This window comes from Pteropus alecto, unplaced genomic scaffold (genome assembly GCF_000325575.1).
Source record: "Pteropus alecto unplaced genomic scaffold, ASM32557v1 scaffold61, whole genome shotgun sequence".
Lineage (NCBI taxonomy): Eukaryota > Metazoa > Chordata > Mammalia > Chiroptera > Pteropodidae > Pteropus > Pteropus alecto.
In genome coordinates this window covers 6,543,813-6,554,044 of record NW_006434835.1, presented here as the reverse complement: position 1 = coordinate 6,554,044, position 10,232 = coordinate 6,543,813, and the positions used below count along the sequence as shown (strand labels likewise).

The 10,232-nt window shown below is 46.1% G+C and overlaps 1 pseudogene; it reads right to left on the bottom strand.

Annotated features, from left to right (window-relative positions):
- Positions 1–9,757: 9,757 nt before the first annotated feature.
- On the bottom strand, positions 9,758–9,876 carry LOC112478655 (annotated as a pseudogene).
- Positions 9,877–10,232: the final 356 nt, after the last annotated feature.

Genomic DNA, 10,232 nt, shown 5'->3' with positions numbered 1-10,232 from the left:
CATCAGCGTACAGAGACTAGAGAGAAAGATATTCATTCTAGCGGTCTTGTTGGGTGATTGATTACGTTATTTTGTTGTGGCATTTTCTGTTTTTGTTTTGTGTGGTATTTTGTTTGTTTTTATTATTGCTATTCTTTTTTCTTTCTTTTTTTCTTTTTTTTGCAAGGAGGACTAATCAGAGCTAAGAAATTTCAGTATTCAATGTTTTTCTCTAGCAGGTAATATACTAATTCATCACACAAGGCCCTGTAGTTTATCAAGTGAATTATTTTCTCATATAATGCTTCCCACCATTCTGTGGAGTAGCGAGAACCAGTGTTATCAACAGCGAAGTCACGGATAGAGATCGAAGAGGCTTAATTAAGTCCTTGATAAAACTTGCACGGTTGGCAATGTGGTTGTTTTCGTTCGGTCCCTGGCCCGTAGATTCAGTTTGGCGCCATTTTCTCTCGCTCACTCGACTCCTGCTGTGGCAAAGCCCAACAACAGGTGCCGTGGGAGATACAGAGGTGAGCAGGTTGTGAGGCGGGAGAGAGAGATGTAAACAATTACCGGGCAAAGAAGTGGCCATAGCCAGCACCTCTGCCAGCCCCGGGGTCTAGATGAGTGTTGGCCTCAGTGACCTGTGGGAAAGGAAGGTAATGGTCTCTAGTCCAGAGATGTTTGTAATATTGAATGGATAAGCACCACGCTGTGGCAAATAGCAGACACACAGTATATCGGTGGACAGAGTTTCTAGAACTTTCAAGCCCCTCCTGTTCTAACAAACTGAAGAAGCCAACAAATAAGTAGGCAATGCTCATCTATGTTTGAGCGATGCCTCATATGTCACCAACACAGCAAGGGGAAACATTCTCCCAAAGCAACCTGATGTGGGACAGCCTGTCCTCCAGGTGTGTGTGTGTGTCCACGAGGGCCAGAGTCTAGTCCATGTAGAGCTGCCATAATCGTCGCCGTTAATATTTAAGTGTTTCTCCTCCAAGCTCTCTAAACTCTACGAAATGAGAAAGCTGACAGCTGACAGCATCACTGTTTGGACTCGCATTGGCCCAGAGAAGGTTTGCATTTCCTCCTTCCATTTGACCCTGCGACTCCTAATTGACGTAAACTACCATCACGTCCCATTAAATATTTATTGTGCCAGCTCATCCGTGTCTCTGGAAAGTAAGCAAGGGGCCCCAAAGTTGGAATTCCTTTCATGCCTCTCAGAGGATGACATTTCTCTGGCTTAAAAGCCCTGTTCTCTCAGGACCCAGAGTCGGAATTTAATGATGAAAATGAAGCTTTAACGGGAAGTTGCATTGATAAGAAGAGTCACTGAAGTCAGCAAGGACATCAGGTGTCTGAACCGTGCGTTTGAATACTACATGTTAAATAAACAGCTGTCTTAGGTTTGACCAATAATAGTTGTATAGTAATAATAATAATAATAATTGCAAACTTGTGAGGCCCTGCTATGTGTCAGGAACAATGCTTTGCTCTGATTGCAAAGGGTTTAAGTTCATGGACTCCGAAACTGACTACCTGTTTGAATTCTAGCTGTATAATCTTGGGAAAAGAGGACTAATCATAAAAATAGCTTACTCATCATGGCAGGTAAATGATGCCCCCTCTCTCCCCACTCCACCCCCCAAAAAAGATCCATCCACATCGAACCCCTGGGAAAAATGTCTTTGTCAATATGATTAAATTAAGGATCTCGAGATGAATTTTTCCTGAATTATCTGGGTGAGATAACCCAAGGACAAATGTCCTTATAAGAGAAAGGCAGAGAGAGATTTGAGGCAGACGAAAAGAGAAGAGGATGCAACGTGACCACAGAGACAGATTAGAGGGAGGTGGACCCTGGGCCACACGACCGGGAATGCTGACGGCCACCAGCAGTGAGAGAGGCAGGGAGTGGATTCCGCCCTGGAGCCTCTAGAAGAAGCCAGGAACACAGCGTCACAAACACCTTGGTTGTGGACATTGGGTTTCCATTGCTTTAAGCCCCCAGCTTTTGCTAGTTTGTTTCAGAAGCCACGGAAAACCAATACACTGGCAAAGTCATTGTGAATGTTAATTGAGTGACTAAATGTAACAAACTTAGAACGGAAACTGACACATAGTAAGTGTTACGTGAAATTTAGCTACTGTTACTATCATCCCCATTTTAAGGATGAGAAAATAGATGTTCCTACTGAACGTTTTCACAAACAGGAAGCGATGAAAGAGATATTTAAAACTGTTTTGTATGGTTGTAAATCTACGTTAGAAGCATTCTTGAATTTATATTTCCAGTTTGACCTCCCTGATGAAAACAAACATCCCCCTCCTCCAAAACAATTAGGAGACTTTTGACTTTCAATCACCTGGAGTGGAGGGACTTTAAGAATGCTATGGATACTTAGTAGCGCGCCCCCCACCCCCAAATTGTAACTTATTGGGGAAAAGTACTAAGTCAGAGCGAAGAAAATGCCTTAGTCAAGTCCCATTGATAAAGAAGTCTTGGCAGGCGTGAGTTCCCTGGTAGGGAGGCACCTGGGCTAGGAATACAGCGCCCCGTTAGAGCATGGCCGTCCCCAGGGCTGGTGTCCCTGACTGCCGCTGCCCCCAGGGATTGAGATGTACTGGTTGTACATCAACTCTGGTGCTGGGGGCGGGGGATGGGGAGGCAACTTTCCCTGCCAGGCCTGCTGGTAAAATCCTTTGTCACTGCCTGTGTCCAGGCCTCACAGATCACGCTTCTGATTGTAGCCAGGAGCTGCACTTTTCCCAGTGCTTAGAGGAAAATGATAGTTTAATAGATTTACGTTCCATAAGAAAACATCTTAAACCTTTGTTCTAAGTGCCCACTTTAACAGCATAGAAAAAGGAGAGTAAGTTATACCCAAATAACGGGCAGAAGAAATTCAAGAAAGCATAAATCAGTAAAATTGAAATAGGAAAAAAAAACATCAATAAAAGCAAAACCTTTTTTGTTTGAAAAGATCAATAAAATTGATAACATTTTACTTATATTAGTGAAGTAAAAAGAGAGGGCGTCCATTAACAGTATCAGTAACGCAGGAGGGCACATCGCGAGAGACGATGCCAACATAACAGTCACCAAAGCTAAACCGAAAAAGAATGCGTGGCCAGCACCTCGCACTACCGCAGGCATCGGAAGGACACAAAATGCAAAAGACCACGCGACAGACACGAGGGGTTCGAAATCCGGTGGGATATAGACACCATTACCACAATATATGAAGATGCTTTTTTTAAAAAAAAATGCTACTATAGAAGGAAATGTATCAATTCTTATATGGGAGGGAGCTGGGAAGAAACAGCGAAGGAGAAATCACGTGACCAAGACACCGTGGAGTACGCAAGGCGCAAAACTGTGCGGAAGGGCGGTCCAGGTGAAGAGGCTGCTTGAGAAAAAGAACCAGATGTGGAGAACACCTTGAATCGTCTGATAACTGATTAGACAGGCACGACTCGAGTGTGCGATGGCGGGCGGATTATAGCCTCCTAGCCGGCCTTGTTGCTTGTACTTCCCGCTTCTGGCTGCCGTCTACGTAGTTATTCATCACTTTGTAAAAACGTACAGGCTTAAAACAGCAATAATTTAATATCTCACAGAGTCTGTGGATCAGGAACTCTGGTGCAGCTTAGTTAGGTGCCTTTGGTTCAGGCTTTCTCACAAGGCTACAGTCACAGTGGCCTCCAGGGATGCTGTCATCTAAAGTCCTGGACCGGGCGGGGCCACTGAGACTCTCTCAGCAGCTGTTGGCAGGCCCGGCTCCGCCCTGCTCATCTGTCTGTAGATTGGAGACATCACTTCCTCGCCACGTGGGCCTCTGCAGAGAGCTCGTCACAGTATGGGAGCTTGCTTCCCCAGAGCGAGGGCTGAGAGGGAGAGAGGGAGAGAGAGAGAGAGAAGGAGGGAGAAGCCACCTGCTCTCTGTTCTGAAGCCAGCCCTGCATGTTTAGGTATCTGATAAAGTGTACCCGTTCCCAGTGCTAATATTTGCATTAACTATTTATTGCTGTGTTAAAAATCACCTCAAATTTAGCAGCTTAGTACAACACATGTTTATCGGTTCACGGTTTCTGGGGGCCAGTAACCTGAACGTGGCTTGTCTGGACATCTTAGGCTCGGGGTCTCTCGTAAGGTTACAATTATGGTGTCCCCGTGACTGCAGGCATTTCAAGGCTCAACTGAGGGAGTCTCTGCTTCCGTGATGGACTGACATGTGTCCCCAGAGTCCGTGTGTTGGAGTCCTAACTTCTAGAATGTGGCTGTATTTGGAGATATGGCCTTTAAGAGGTGATTACAGTTAAATGAGGTCATAAAGGCAGGACCCTAAACATGACCAGTGCCTTCGCTACAGGAGATGCACGAAGAGCGTGAGCACACGGAGAAAGGCCACACGAGGCTCAGCCAGAAGGCAGACACCTGCCGGCCGAGGAGAGAGGCCTCGGAAGAAACCAGCCAGGCTCATACCGCGATCTTGGACATCCGGCCCCTAGAACAGTGAGAAAATAAACTGCGGCCGTTTAAGCCCCCAGCCTGTGGGTGCTGTAAGGGCAGCCCCAGCTCATTAATGCGGGCTCCAAGCTTGCTGGCGTGGCTGTGGGCGGGTCTCGCGTCCTAGCTGGCTGCTAGCTGAAGACATCGGTTCTCCATCCGGTGGACCTTTCCGTAGGGAAGATCACGACGTGGAGTCCGTCCTCCCTGAGAGTGTCCATATGCGCCTGCCTGAGACAGTGAGAGGGGGACGGAGATGGAGATGTGGGAGAGAGGGATGTGGAGGGAGAGGGGGAGGGAGGAGAAAGCCAGAGCCTTTTTTTAACCTAACATCGGAAGCCTCTTTCCCCGCTCTATTCAGTTCACTGGAAGTCAGTCTCTGCCTGGGCTCGGGCCGCCCTCGAGGGAAGGGCCGTGAGCCCCGAGAGGCTGGACCACCAGCGCCGAGCTCGAGGCTGCCCCAGTCCATTCCCCACAGAGAGGACAAAGGAAACTCTTAACAGACGCGGTCACGCCGCTTCCTGCAGCCGCAGGCCCTTCATAGCTGCGCTTCTGCTCCCCTTTCTCTTCCCGGCTGCACCCCATTTTACCACCTCTTGCACTTTCATTCCTCAAATCCATTCAACTCTCTCACGACTCAGGGAATTTGCTCTTGCTTCTCCTTCCGCTAGGAGGGGTCACCCCCAGATGCTCCTTTCCATCAGTCAGACCCTCGAATCACCCGCTGGGCGTGACCTCAGGGTGTCGCCTCCACTCCCCATCCCCCCGCAAAGCCTCGTCCCTCCCTTCACATCTCCATCCCAAAGCCCTGCTTCTTTGCTTCCTGGTAGGCGCACTCACCGGAGCACGGCCAGCGGGCGCTACCCTGGCAGCTGGCCCTCATCGACTGTGCTCCAGCGCCACGTGGAGATCCGGGTCGACCTAGAATGGCCTGGGTGCCAGGCTGGGGGGCCGGGCTCTGTTATTAGAAGTCACTCTCTGAACGGGACAGTGATAGGTTCCAAAGAAACATGCGAAGCGATCTATGGAAGAAGGATTGGCAGGGGCGGACCTACCTGCACATCGAGGCAGGCCCGAAGGCGGTGTGGGCCAGTGGCACTGGGAGCGGGGGAGCCTGTGGATTTTTTCATAAAAGATATTCTATGGAAATCTCCGTACATGTTTGTGCCTGAGTATACCTGGCAGGAATCCAAATACATCTCTGCTTTCCATCGCGAACATCGCGGGGTTCACGCAGTTCTATTTCTAGCCAGTCGCGACTCATTCAGAAGAGAATGTCTATGCAGATATTGTCATTAAAAAGAGAAGGGACTCCTGCCACAAAGAATAAATCACCTCTATCCCTTTGATTTAAGACTTTTTTTATGTCCCCATAATTCCCATGCGTTTGATCCACACTGTTTGCACGGTTTGAATTCCCAGCGAAGTTTACCATGTCTCTTCATCACGTCGTGAGTCATCAATAGTGTTCTGCTATAAACACATCAGCAAAAAAACAGGGGGAAAAGTATGAATCAGATTTCAACACCCCGGCCCTGCCCTTGTCTCTCTTTGTTTTCTGTTTTTCCAAAGAGAAAGTGGAAAGTGAACAGAGAGAGACAGAGACACAGACAGAGACTGCTTTTGATTCTCTCTCTTTCTGGAGTGGCCATTGGCGCTGGAGATCAAAAATTCATCCTGGCATGGCGTTCAGAACAGGAAATTTAAGCTACATAGCTGTGGTTTCTCAGCCTAGAATTGGGCCAACCTTTCCTTCCTTTTGGTGGCTCAGATCATATATTGTCAGAGCTAGAAAAAAACCCACTTCAGCCTCAGTTTCCTGACCTGAATCAGGAAGTGGTTAAACTCAATAAGCTTTACGAAACCCAAATCTTAAAATCCCGTGATTCTCAATATCCACACGCACACAGACAGAGGCACACACCCAAAAAATGAAGCAAGATTCTGCTTGGGGATCCTTATACGTTTCTATACACTCGATAAACATTTGTTGATCTGATGATGTTTGATCTTATCTAATCCAACATCATCTGCTTTCCATTTTCAAAAGGATGTGGGTTGTTCAGCTTCTTATCCTTGCTAATTATTTCAATTCCTTTTTATGTAAAAATGCTTTGCCTATGTGGGGGAGGGGGCGTGAAGGCGAAACAGCTTTAGTAGGAACAGCAAAAAAAGGCAGGTTTCACAATGATGGTGAGTGAGGTCCTGAGGCATGGGTAGAAGTTTACCAAACAAAACAACATGAAGAAAGGCATCCGAGGAGAAGAGAATGGTGTCTGCAAAAACTCAGATACAAATAGACTGGTACACCGAGAATCCTGGAATGCAGAATAATGAAAGAGATTAGACCAGGAAACGTGCTGGTTTTGCCTGTCCGCTCTCTGTACCCATTCTGGGACATCATGTCAATTGTTCTTCAGGAATTCTCTCTGTCTCACTCCGTGCCTGAGTGTTGGGCAGGGATGACCCTGACCCCTGACTCTAGAGGGAGACACTTTCCCACGCCTGGCCAGTTAGAGCACGGTATCCCCTCCACCCTCCAGAGTTTTCACATCGAAGATGAGCCAGCAACTCAAGTTGGGTCAATTCCGCTATACGGAGTCAAGATTTCTGTTGCAGATGGGAAAGAGAGACAGCTATTCTGCTGGCATTGCTAAACTGTTAGCCTGAGGCCGGAGGTGGCTATTTGACTGATATCTGCCAAAAGTCCACCTGGGCAGGATGCCGTCATAAAAGCAAACCAGAGCCAAGAGATAAAGATTCTTAGTTAAACGCTCTGTTCACCTGTTCAGGGTTTCTCAAATGGAGAGCTACTGGCATTCTGAGTAAGATGATTCCTCTGTGGGTGGAATGCTCAGCCCATTGAAGGACGTATCTTTGCCCAAGGCCTCCTGAATGTCAGTAGCCCCCTCTCCCCACTGTGATAAGCAAAACTCCTCCTATATTTCCAAATGGCCCCTAGGAAGTGGTATGCTCTCAGGCAAGAACCTGATTGGAATGCAGTCATGCCTACCTTGGGGGCTCCAAGTTTCATTTCTGTTTGGTTTGGTTGCTTTGTTTTGGGTTTGGCAGCTTGAATTGGGTTTCTGTCACTTGTAAGGAAAATGGTCATAAGTACTTCAAAGAAGCAGGGGGTAAATGGTCAAAGTGTTCTCTACGCATCATTTAGTATCTGAGTCACACATGATTGTGTGTGTGTGTGTGTGTATGTGTCTGTTTTCTGTTTCAGAGAGATGGAAACATGAGAGGTAGTCACCATTGATGGTGAAACTAGACAAGCCTACTCTGAGGACTGCTAACTGTCAAGTCAATGTCACAACCCTTAGGGCTAAAAGAGATGTGGATATAAATAAAAGTAGGAAAGACTAGGTGACTGCACCTTGAATAAAATAAGCTTGAAAGACTAGACATCTGAGCAGAATGATGTTTAAAATATTTAACAACTGATATAGCAAGGGCATGAAAATTTTGAAACAAACCTATATAGTCAGGGTTCTCCAGAGAACCAGACCAATAGAATAGATAGATGTTAGATGATAGATAGATAGGCAGGTAGATGATTGAATGATAGATGATAGATAGATAGATAGATAGATAGATAGATAGATAGATAGATAATAGGTAGATGATAGAGAGAGATGATAGATAGCTAATAGGTAGATGATAGATCTATACATTTAAGAGATTTATTATAGGGACTGGCTCACGTGGTTAAGGGGGCTGAGAAGTCCACGATCTGCTGCCCGCAAGCCGAGGAACCAAGGAAGCCAGCAGTATAATTCTGTTCCAATCCTGAACCCTAAGAACCAGGGTCTCCCGGTATCCCAAGCCCTGAGAACTAGGAGCTCCAGTTCTTAGTCCCAAGGGCTGGAAAAGACGTTCATCCCAGCTCAAGAAGAGACAAAGGGAACTCGTCCTTCTGATGCCTTTTTGTTCTCTCCAGGCACTCAGTGGACTGTATGGTGCCCGCCCACCCTGGCGAGCACATATCTGCTAAATCAAAGGGTGCTCTCTTCCAGAAGCATCCTCACAGACACGCCCAGCAGTCATGTTTTACCAGCTTTCAGGGCATCTCTCAGCCAAGTCAAGCCGACATATCAAAATTAACCATCGCAGAGCCCCCTCCATAAGAACAGACTCAGTGGTTGAGAATCAGCTGACCATTAGCTCTTCAGCCAGGGACTCGGTATTCTCACCAGGACTTATCATTATATCATAGAATCTTTATATAACTCTGGTTTTAACAATAAACTTCATGAGGGTTTCTTTCCCTCAAACAACCAAATCCTTTACAGCTTGCTGCCAACGGAAGAGACCCGGGTTCACAGTAAATGTGCTTTCCTCATTTCTCCCAGACTTTGCATGTGGATTTTTCTTTTTCTATGTAATCTACTAACTCAGATACGTTGGTTTAAAAAACAAAAAACAAAAAACTGAGGTTGAGAAGAATAAACTTAGTGATGATTAAATGGACACATACCATGTTTGAGGCTTTGTCTTCCACTTTCTCTTTCCTATTCTTTCATCCTTATAAAGAAAAGCACAGACTTTTTTTTTCTCTCTTTTTTTTTTTTTGGATTGGAAAGCACTACACTAACCCTGCAATCTCTTGTTTCCCCTTATTTAAAAATGTGTCTTACTACTTTCTCTAAGGGGGAAGAAATAACTACGTCCCCAGCTTCCTTCAGTTAGTCGCTTTTCCCTAAAATAATCCATTCACACAAAAGCGTTCATGAGCAATATATAATTTACTGGAGATGGCACAGAGCTAACAGCGGGTTTATGCTGGTCCAGCCGACAACAAATTGAAATCTCCCTTAGACATCTCCATGGGCCCAGGCTTTTCCGTGGTGGGGGTTGGGTGGTGATTCTCTCCCTCCACTCACCCCTCCCCCTGCCTCTCCAGCTTTTTTATTCTAGCTTTTGTTTTTATTTGTCCATCCAAACCTTCTCTTCTGTATTAGGTAATGCGATTCTGCTTTGCTCTACTTTTATCTTGAAATTTTCTTATCTACCCACCACGTTAACTGTCAAAACGAAAGCCCCCCCCTCCCACACACACACGCACACACACGCTTACTGGTACTTATGCTGTTTAGAAACAAGTGGCTATAAGTGACAAAACACTTCATCTTCTCTCATGCCGGACATTCGAGAGTGTCTGTGTATTCTTTCGGACATTGTACAACGATGCCCTGCTAAACAGAGTTGTTAAATGATGTTATAACACGCTTTCAAGCACTATCCTTTCCTTTTTTTTAAGGCCTACAGCACCTGGTCTTCCTAGGTGGTCTCCCATCCAAGTACTAGCCAGGCCCGACCCTCCTTAGCTTCTGAGATCAGACAAGATCAGGCTCATTCAGGGTGGCGTGGCCGTAGACAAGCATAATCCTTTTTGAACAATAAGTAAAACCATTGCCCACAACCTTGCCTTTCAATGTAATGTTTATGACACGAGGCTTCCTTTTCTGGCCTTGTCTCCATTTCTGGGGAAAGGAAACAATGCTGACATTTTATCCTCGTTTTTAAGGCGATCTCCCCGCTTTCCTTGACTTCGGCCCCCATCACACTCAACTGTTTTTCAGTGCTTGAAGGGAAATGGGGAATTTCATTTTAAAAGTAGAAATGCGATGGGATTTCCTGTTTGTTTCCCACAGGCAGTGGCCTTGTGAGAACAGGAGGCGTATGTCTACTTTCCTGGTAATAAATCGTAGGTTATAAAATAAAACAAGCTATT